The sequence below is a fragment of the Nannospalax galili genome, unplaced genomic scaffold (assembly GCF_000622305.1).
Source record: "Nannospalax galili isolate Female #2095 unplaced genomic scaffold, S.galili_v1.0 scaffold256, whole genome shotgun sequence".
Classification (NCBI taxonomy): Eukaryota; Metazoa; Chordata; class Mammalia; order Rodentia; family Spalacidae; genus Nannospalax; species Nannospalax galili.
This window is the reverse complement of record NW_008337804.1, coordinates 1,726,757-1,738,240: the sequence shown is the minus strand read 5'-3', so window position 1 is coordinate 1,738,240 and position 11,484 is coordinate 1,726,757.

Sequence of the window (11,484 nt, the reverse complement as noted above, 5' to 3'; positions counted from 1 at the left end):
ATTCAACCACATTCTTTTATAAAATTTTAATTTTGAAGTCATAATTCATTTCATTAGTCACTGCTAACTACATTGAAGGAAAGAGTATTTTGTCTATGCAAAAACGCAACTCTCAACTGAAAGTAGATAAGAAATAGTCTATTGTGAAGCCAAATATGAGTGATCATCACCTAGAAATAGACATTCAGGTTACTTCAAATTACATGCTCCAAACTGGTAACAGCTTCAAAAAGTTCTGTAAACAGTACATTTAAAACTCATAATTCAGCACACTTTTATGTGTTTGATCACATCAAGAACTCCTATGTCATCTATAACCCCACCTCACTTCAAGTACTTTATTAAAATTTTTCTTTTTAAAATTCTTATTGAGGCCAATCTGTATTCCCCAAATGCTCTTGTTTGTACATCCTCTAACTTTGACTCTCCTTCTCCCAGCAGTTAACAGTTGCCAGAATATCCTCAGTTAGAGCTAGGAATTATAGCCCATCTCCACATGCTTATTAAATATATTGGTGGGAACAGCAGGTAGACAAATTATAGAAGGATTAAGAAATCTTAGGGTAGACCCACTGAAGGGGTACTCCAATTGCCTCACCCTGCATCCCCGTTCAGCATGGAGGAAGACAGAAAGGTCTGTGTCCCAATTCCTTATTGGCAATTTGGGTAACCTCTTCAGAGGATGGTGTGATAAGAATAAGAGTTAAGAATTGGCTAGGCAGTTAGGGTAAAAAGACCCCAAAGAAAAGTAGCCAGTTTCTTGGCTAAAAGTCAAAATGTCCTTGGGTCTCTTAGCAACATACTCTGTTCCAAAGGCCAAAAATGTTGAAAGTATTTGGGAGTTTTTATCTAATCCTTAAAAGATTTTAGGGTTACCTCTTCAGAAGGGGCAGTGTTAGAGTAGCCAAAAACCCCATAAAAATAAATAAATAAAAGAAGGGAAAAAGAAAAAACTCAGCATAAAACTGAGATAATATCTGAGAGTATCCTTAGCCCTTTGCTTGGTGGAAGCTAAGAATCTGTTTGTACATTGCAAAAGATTTACATAATATCACAAAATTGTTAGGTCACATACAAAAGTAGGTAAGTAATTGTTATGAAGAGTACAAGATAGCCAAAGATTATTTATAAGTAACCCTGCACCTACAACATTCCAACATCTCCACAGCTCCTGAACTTCTAACTAGCCAATCAGCCTAGCAGAAGGTTGGATGGAAGTTGTGGTTCCTTTCAAGAACTTCTGACCACAGCCTACTATAGATAACATTTGTATTTTGCAAGGGTAGGATGACCACAACTGCACTAAGTACTAGATTTCATGATTTAGAAGCACTTTGTATATACTTTATGAAGAGAACAGCCCACACTAGACTCACATATTTGATTTATAATATATTACAGGGAATGGGGTAGGGGACTTCTTGCCTGTCTCCTCTGAAATGAAAGTGTAGATACGTTATTCTGAATGAAAGTACATAAAACAGTGATGAGTCAGATGAGACAAGCACAGTAGTTGCTAGAAAGGCCCATCTTTCCATAAAGACACTTCATTTTCTACATCTCATATGCCAGTAAACACACCTTGTTTCATTTTTCTTATATGTGGATATTCTCTTATAATTTTTAAACATTTGTATATATGCTAGAATGGAGACAATGGGAGGGGGAAAAAAGAGATGGGGATGTGGAAGGAACACATCTTATGAATACAAATTGTGCATAACTACAGCAGATAGGAAAGGCATAAGACAGAGGGTGGCTGGAATGCAGGAGAGGGGAATGCAGAAGAATCAGTAAGTACAAAGTGAACATATGCTGTTTAAATTCCTTATTTAGCAAATTTCTGAAGTTCTTGAAAATCTAGAAGAACATGACTTTCTTCATCCCTGTAATTATTTCTATATTTCCCTCCATATATAGTTTTGTATTTTTACCTAGAAATGTGGAAACTTTTCAAAACTGGCACTATAATCTTAATTTATATTAAACACATATTAGAAACTAGTCAATAATTTCTCTTAATGGATAGTTACCACTTTTGCCTTGCTTTTGGCATTTATCTCTAGAATTTTAGTTTATTAAATACTGTTCTGAATTCTTACAAAATTACTTGCATTTGTTGTATTCTAACCTTGATTTGTTTGTCTAAGCACTGTCTCTGATCAGGATGAATGCATTAAATATTAGGCTCCTGCTATATGAAATGCATATTTAAGCTAGTAAGAACAAAAAAAATGGACACTGTTTGAATAGCGCTAGGTCTGTAGATCTGTGTACAGCATGGGCCTATGCACACAGCCTTTGATTTGAACTAAAGCAATGCCGAGATTGAAAAAAAAGAAGAAAAGAAAGGAAAGCAAAAATAGTCGCAACAGAAACACAACTCTTGGCTTCATGAAACTCATATTCTAGCGACATAAATAAAAATAAAGGATGAAAAGGTATGCCTGCAAGAAATAAGGTTATGGCAAACATAAAGCATTTAAGCATAAATTAGACAAGAGCTAGGACCAGGGTGGCATTCAAATACAATAGTGAAGACCCAGAAAGATGTTATCAAGAAGGTGACATTTTAGATCGAAACAGAATAAAGAAATGATTCATTTAATATTTGGAACATTTTCAAATGAAATGGTGTGAAGACACTGGATTAGCTAGGGTTCTATAAATAAATAGAACTGATAAATGAATATATATATATATATATGAATTTATTTGATTAGCTTACAAGATATTGTCTTAGTTATTCAACAACGGCTGTTCAACAACGGCTGACCACACTGGAGAGGCTGAGAATTCTGTAGTTGCTCATTCCACAAGGCTGGATGTCTCAGCAGTTCCAGTCTATCAGGAGATCTGCTAGTTCAGTCTACATTGGAATCGGAAGTTGGTCACAGTAGCAAGACAGACTCACCCGTGAGAGAGAAGATGAGAGGCACTAAAGCAAGGAGTCCCTTCTGTCATGGCCTTTTATATGGGCTGCCATCAGAAGGTAACATCCATATTTAGGGTGGGTCTTCCAGTTTCAAATGGTCACATCAAGAAGGTCTCTTCTCATTTCAGTTAATCCCAGATCCAGTCAAGTTTACACCCAGGATTAGCCATAACAGAGACCTTAAAAAATTATATGTAGCTAAGCAAAGCAAGAGAGATTAGTAAGAGATAAGGACAGAATTGACAGGAAGTTTAGAGTACGAAAAGGAGTTCCTTTAAGCCTTGATTGGGCTGGTGAGTATACTGGGTAAGTATACTTATCAGAAGATGGTGTGTTTAATGAGATTCCTGGCTAACGTGGTAGAACTGAGGAATGGAGAAAATGTTTGGAACATGGAAAAAACAATTTAAAGGTTCATGTAAAATTCCACATAAGAAAGTCTGGTAGCAATGGGGGTAATTAGAGACAGCCAAGATCATGACTATATGTTAAAGCTAATGACAGTAGGACAACCTATAAATTATTTTGTTGATTATATACTTTGCTCCAGTTCCTTTGAAGTGAATTTCTGAAAACCTACTAAAAATGTGCTCAATTTGTTGTATTTATCTATTATACTTTTTCAGTCATACAACCTATATATTTAAATGGTTCTGTTATTGCTCATACAATTGATAATTCTTTGGCATTTTATTTTACTTAAAGAATAAGCTTTAATCCATTTTATTTTTCTCTGCAGTTACATAAATAGCACAATTTCCTGCTAGGTTTATTTGCTGAGTACAAATTCTCACTGAGAAATCCTTACAGAACTGGGAACAGGGTGTATAAGTTAATGGACCTGCTAAAATCCTTCAAGCTGAGATGCATAAGAAGGTGGCCTTGTATATGGAAATTAAATTTCAGCACAACAAATCAGTCCTTTCCTGGTCCATAACAAATCACAATGAATCCAATTATTCTCATATTTTCTTCAAATTCCTGCTACATACTCTTCTACTGCCTCTTCGAGATAACATTAAATTATGATTTTTCTAGCTTCACAGCAAATTCTTACCATTTGGTACGTTTTTCAGACAAACTAAGTGCTTAATTTGCCCCTGAAATCCATTTTCCATCACTTAAGCCTCTTTTTGTTATGGACGCCTGATTCTCTCTAAGCATAATAGATCTACTAATAATTTGAAGTAGACCATGTATAGAATAACTGAATTTATCAGATACGAATTTATGTTTTTAACTATAGAATAATCAATATTTTACATAAAGTATTTGAAGATATTACAATGAATTTTTTTTTTAGTTTTTATTATTTTTATTGTTTTATGTATGTGTATAGCCTGCATGTACATAAGTGCACCTGTGTTGTGTAATGCCCATGGAGGACAGAAGAAGCCATTGGATCCTCTGGAACTGGAGTTACAGGCAGATTTTTGCTGCCATGTGGGTGCTGGGATTTGAACCCAGGTATTCTTTAAGACAGCCACTGTTCTTAACCACTGAAGCATCTCTCCAGCCCCTTACAATGAATTTTTATTTTTTATATATATTTTTATTTTTTAGAAGAAGCATTTCATTACAGCTTTAACATGCTCAATAACAAGTTCTAGAGCAAAGATACACCTCTTTCAAAAGGGAATATAAAATTTTTAGGTTCACAGTTGTGTTAATACAGTTATACAATATTGAACCCAGTATAAACCCTGTAAGACATAAAATTGAATGAGGTTTTAACCCTTAAAAAACATGTCCATTGTGGGAGACAGACTTGAGCCTAGGGGGAAAGTCTTACTGATAGCCATACAGCAGGCCTGAGGCAACGGCCCAACTTCTGGAGCCACAAGATAAAATTGAATGAGTTTTTAACCTTTAAAAGAGATCTCCATTTAATTTTAAAATATACTGTTTCCTACAGGAAGACTCATTATTTTGCTAATAACACTTAGATGTTGGTGCATGCATCTCTAATCTCTATGTATCTGATTATTACTAGTTGTGATCTGTTGCACTCAGATCCTTGGCACCTGTGTATGGATATAAAGTCATTGGGTAGATTTCCATGTTAATGTTTATCACCTCTACTAATTAACATGATGTAAAATTTTATGCTTCTTCCTTAAATATAACTCATTTTTTAAATTTGTTGATTTTTTGTGTGTATATCATACAGAACATCTCAAACCATCTTATTCATCTATATATCCACATCCCAGATGACACCTTCCCGTAGACCCCCCCACTAGAGCCCTTTTACTCTGTCTTCCCTGCTACTGTCTGCTGTGTTGCTGTCACCCCCAAACGTTCCCCAGTACTTGTCCATCCTGTGAATCTAGTCAGCCTATCTAGAGGTCTTTGTTTTAGGAAGATCAGCTCTTCCTCATCTAGCAGCAGTCAGTTGTCAATATTCCTTTAGATAAGATTGGGGTCTGCTGTTCAGTTTCCCAGTTCTATGTTGGGTTACTGTCTGGTTGTCTCTTGGGTCACCCTGGCCAACAACTCAAATGAAGGTATCTGGCATCCTTATTCTAGTGAATGCAGTTCCTCTTCTAGAATCATCCCCAGATCATCAGAGGGACATAAAGGACAGTTTTTGCTCCTTGCCCTCCTAGGTTGACTAGTTCCAGGGGGACTATGAGCATCTCTCAGAATGAGAGACTCTTAAAAATTATATTGGCCCCTTTAATCTTTGGTTACACTTTCCTTTTGGGTGTTTAAGGCCATACAGAGGCCCAGATAAACAAATTTATTTTTACTCTTAAGGCCATTTGAGGATCTGTTCCTCAGGTGTCACATGGGCTTGGGGGAAGCCCCTGACTCCTTTCTTTTACCAGTTCCATCAAAGGGAATATAAGTCAAAGGTTCTGCTTGACCATCACTGGCTTCACTTGGAAGCATGGAGGAAATGTTTCCTCTGTTGAACTTCTATTTTTATGGACATCTACAATAATTTCTAGAAATAATTTGTTGTAGTAATCATTTGCATTTAATATTTTCTCATAGTACAAATATTAAAGGAATGTCTACCTTTGAGGGTATAAATCTATGAGTAAATTTTTTCCTTAATTTTGGTAAAATTAACTAAATGAAGAATTGTTAAAATAAACAAGCAAATCAACAAACAAGAACCTCCCTTGTTCAATGTGATATGACAGATTGAATGCACATCATGGTTTCTTTTTTCATGAATTCATTTACAACAGTTGGCTGGTGATGCAGCACTATCTAGCATGAGTGAGGCCCTGGGTTTGATTTTCAGTGTGGCAAAGTCTGGTGTTAACAATAAAATGTTTTAAATTGTGGCACTGAGCAGAGTATCCATGACAACTCAGTAAAACAAGGGGCCAGAGGGGAGGAGAGAAATGTGTAGCAGGTGGCACTAGACTGAGAAATATTGGAGACTGATTGCTATTGGGTGAGGGAGAGTAAACCTTACGTATGGCCTCTAGATGGGCTGACTGACTTCAGTAGATGAATTTATACTGAAAGACATCTGTGTAACAAATAGTTGACTGGAAAAATCTTAACATGTATGGTAGAATACATGAGGTCAGGTGGATGGATGGGGAGGTGTGGATGGGAGAGAGGGTCTGGATTTGATTAAGAACTGTTGTGTGAAGTTATAATAGCTCAATAAAAATATTAAATTAAAATAAGTTAAAACAGGCTGTATGACCACAAAACATCAATGCAAATATTGGGGATGTTCTATAGAAGGCCCTGCCCTGATTTAGCCCAAGTGTTCATCCTTGCTGTATCTTCACAGTTAATTTCTTAGTGTATGCACATGGAGACAGAGAACTGATACCACTAAACTGTGGTAATTTGTTTTATGTCCCATTTGGCATAGCGTTTAATGACTAATTTTTAATTATTAACATTTAAATAAGGACCAATCTTAACTAGCCTTCTTTGTATTTACATCAGGAAGGATTGCTGAAAAAGTCAGGTGGTTTACCATCATTTATGAAATTTACACCAAACTCTTGGTGTTACTCCATGAACTTTTTTGTTTATGATGTGTAACCCTGTCCTAAAACGTGCCATTCACGTATACATAATGATTCCTTAATTAGTCTGTATTTACTAGTTGCATTGCTCTATATTTGCATGTATCTGTCAGAATCAGAAACACCAAATGAAATTATTCTGTCTGTCTCATATTACTGTCCTGAAATAGCCAGCTGGGGACAGTTCATCAATATATGTACCATTCTATTGCTTACAGTCTTGCATTATATCCAAGTAGGCACTGAGAATGCCAGTCATTTTGTTAAAATATTTTATTATTTTTATTATTGTATGTGTATGAGTATATTCCCTGCATGTATGTAAATGCACTCTTGTCATGCAATGCCTGTGGAGTTCAAAAGAGAGTTTTGGATTCCCATTGGGGTTACAGACAATTGTTAGCCACTCACTTGGGTGCTGGAAACTGCACCTTGGTCGTCTGTAAGAGTAGCCAGTACTCTTAACCAGTGAAACATCTTTCCAGCCCCCCAAATCATTCTTAACTGTTAAACAGCAGGATTGAAGAGGACATCTAGAATAGACACAAAAAAGTGTACACATTAAAAGAAAAATCCCAACATTTCATACGAAACTATGTTTGTCTTGACTACTACTTAACCATATAATCGTGTTATTCAGTCAAAGAAACTGACAGTACCGGCCTTTAGTAGCTACCTTCTCACACTGCTATTGTTTCCAAGAACAAAGGAAGAATGTGCTGCCTATGTGTCAGAAAATTACCCTGCTACTCTACAGGTATGCACTAATTAATATACATAAAAATATGTTACATATGCTGATATTAAGTTTCATCATTTCACTTAATAATATTGTTACTATTCATTGTCCTATGAGAAAAATTAACTTGTGTTACCAGTAGAAACTTTCCTGTTTATGTCATCTTATATAATAACAATATCTGTCTTTCATGGGGTAGTCTAAGCAAGGATGTTTGTTTAAGTATTAGAAATTTTCTATTGATATTTTCATTTTACGTATAGCTTTAGGGATGTAAACAGTAATTCTATAATCAATATAATTTTTAATTTGATATATGATAACACATATTATATTTCCATTTTGTTCTGTATAGTAACATAGGAATGTCTTTTACAATATGGATGTATATGGATAAAGACTTTGGCCTAACTTTGCCACTAAATTTAATATTTGTAATGTAAACAAGTTCACTGAGCCATGTGCCTTGTGACCTGGACCCTGACCTTAATCCCTCAGGACTCCTTCCTCCTTGCTCTCACCCCAGATAGTGAGCGAATGTGGCTATGCATGCGTTTAAGTATCTAACTGCTGAATGCAGTATCCTTCTTTTTGTTTGTTTGTTTGTTTTCATTGAAAACAAGAAAAATTTGTTGTTGTATGTGCGATATTACAGGACTAGGGATCAAAGAGCAAGTTTCTTTGATAAAACAGATTCTGTACTGACTTCTACTTCCTAATTTCATGCTGGATATACTAATTTAATAAAGAATGAACAAGTCACTTTCAGGGGAGTCCTGTTCAGAGAGGCATCTGAAGAAGCAGGCACTAGATCTGATATTTTGATTTTTCTTTTTTTGCTTGTACAGTGCAATTTTTCATGGGAAGACATGAACAAACATCTATTCAACCCAGGTAGGACACAAACTGCTCACTGAAAACAAATTCCTCCATGGGGCTACAGAGGTGGCTCAGCAGTTAAGAACACTGATTGTTCTTGAAGAAGACACAGATTCAAATCCCAGCACCCCCAAGGCAGCTTACAACACCGAAACTCCAGTTCCAAGGGATATGACAGCCTCTCTGTCCTCTACAGGCATTGTACAACACAGGTGCACTTACCTACATGCAGGCAATACCCACATACACATAAAATAAAAATAAATTTTAAAAATTAAAAAATCCTCCAAATTCCAACCTGTGAACCAAATTTATTAGGATTGTTTACATGAGGGTGGTTGAGAAATTGGTTATAGGAGATTAGTTGACTCTAAGACATCTGCATCACCAAAAAGTACATCCCAGCACGGGTGATAACTCCTTGTACAAATTGTAGATGTCTCATCTGGTCAGAAAGTCTCTGATCCACAGCTATTGTCCTTGCTATTTTGTAACTTTCTGAGCTTCCTGGGTCTTCTAACTTTCATTTAATTTCTGAGTTGTGCAAGTCCACCTTCTCTGGCCAAGAATGAATGTTTAAATTTAGAGGGAATATTGCAATTTGTCCTTGTCTCCTGAAGCAGTCTCATAAAGTTGTGAAAATATCAATAAACTAGATATAACTATTATCTTTACATCAAACTCCATTTACTACTTGAATTGATGACGTGTCAAATCTGTTTCATTGCTGAACTTCCTATATATTCAGCATTCTTTGTTCTTTAGAGTTTTAAGCATATTGTTGAGGGTTGGGTTAGCTGCTTTTGTTAGGATAACCATTTTCATATAGAATTTCCACACTTTGGTTTGAATTTTCTGTATCATTGGTCCCATACATGAACAATTTATAGCCCATACAATAATGTATAGAAAAATGGGAGGTGCCTATTTGAATTTTTCTTATTTGGAGATTAAATGTAAAGTATATTCATTAAGTATTTTGATAACAACACACTATGTTACAAATAAACACTACCCTTTAGTGATTAACTTTCATTGCTATAACTGCTCCAAAGATTTATCTTACTCCTAGTTTCAGTTTTCTTTTGCATTTTAAACTTCAATAACTAGTGCATTTCTTCCCATTTTGTCCTCTGATACCCAAAACAAATGTTAAATATTTTTCTGACAATAATCATTTATAAAAGGCAGTTCTTAGTCAATTCTTAAAATGATTCTCACGTATGTTTTTAGCCACATGCAATCTACAATGCTACTGTTATATTATTACAATATTCTACTTTCTGTACAGTATTTACCTAAGATATATAACTTCCAATAAATTGTTCATCACAATTAGTTTTGTAAACTTTCAGAAAAAGCCAAACAAAAGTAATAATTATTTACAATCACACAAATAATTAACCAATTTAAAACTAGTGCATAAAATTAAGCACATGACTGCATCACCACTAGTTTATCTTGTACCATGATATAAAGTATTTATAAGTTCTTCATAAATTCTCTTAAATTATGCTTTCTTAAAGGAGCATAATGAACATATTCTTGGCAGACAATTTTACTACTCTGACATGAACCTTCAGAATATTCATTGGAAACGATATCTTTAACCTTGTTTTTCTGTTCTCTCTGATTTCCTAATTCAGAGAATATAAAACATTACAAATATTTTATTTATTATTTTCATGAATGTATTGCTTATGTGGATGTAAGTGCATCCATGTTGTGCAATGCTCATGGAGGTCAGAAAAGAGTATAGGATTCTCCTAGAACTGGAGTTATGAATGGTTCTTAGCCACAATGTGAGTGCTGAGAATAGACCTGGATCCACTGTCAGAGTAGCTAGTGCTCTTAACCATTTGGCCATCTCTCCAGCCCCCCAGAGATTGTAAAACTTTAATCATTGAATATATTTCCTTAGTAAAGTAATTTCTGCTTGTTATAATGATAAATGATCAGTGTAGAGTTCTTCTAGACATTGGGCTTGATATGAGTATATATGTTCCTCAGACCTTCTGATACATTGTTTTAAAATCATTAGAAGTGATACTGGAATAGAAAATTGATGCAGTCATAGAAATTAATCCTTCAGAATATGAAGATGGCATAAGGAAGTCTGATTTCAAAATGTTACAGGTACTATGATTTATTGCTTGGCATGCTAAATAAAAACAGCAGCTTTGGTGAAAAAGTGATAATCATAAAATAATTTATCACATGAAAGTATATCAAAATTTAGGAGCTAGCATGATGTTTCAATGGAGAAATTACTTGCTGTGAAAGTCAGAGGACTAGAGTTCCATTCTGAGCACTTACATAAAGTTTGGGTGTTTTTGTGGCCCACTTATAATCCAGCTACTCAGGAAGCAGAGACAGGATTTCAGGCAAGCTAGAGCAGTGTGATCAGAGAGACTTGGAACAATAAAAAAAAGTGGAAAGCAATTGAGGAAGATATCAGAAATCTACTTCTGGCCTCCAACTGTATGCACAAAATATGCACATGCGCCTGCACATTTGTACCTACACATGAGAGTATGCATAATACACACACACACACACACACACACACACACACACAGAGCTTCAAAGGGAATGATAGAATCCATTAAGAAGTCATAATAAGCCATGCCTAGAAAACTGATTAAAGGAGAAGAAACAGAATGTTGCACAAATCACTGGGAGATACAGTGTGAACTTCAACCTGAGCATAAGGATGATGTTTGGACTATTATGATGAGAAGAAAAAGAGGCTGGGCATAGTCCAATTATGCAAAAGACCATCTTGGTTCTAAACAGGCAACCATTGTGCTGTGTAGAGCAATTTAACTATCTCAATTTAAAGATAATCCTCTTGTTGACTTGAGAATATTTATTAAGGTATATTGTGCAGCAATCCCCTCTGAGATAAGACATTCCATCTCAGA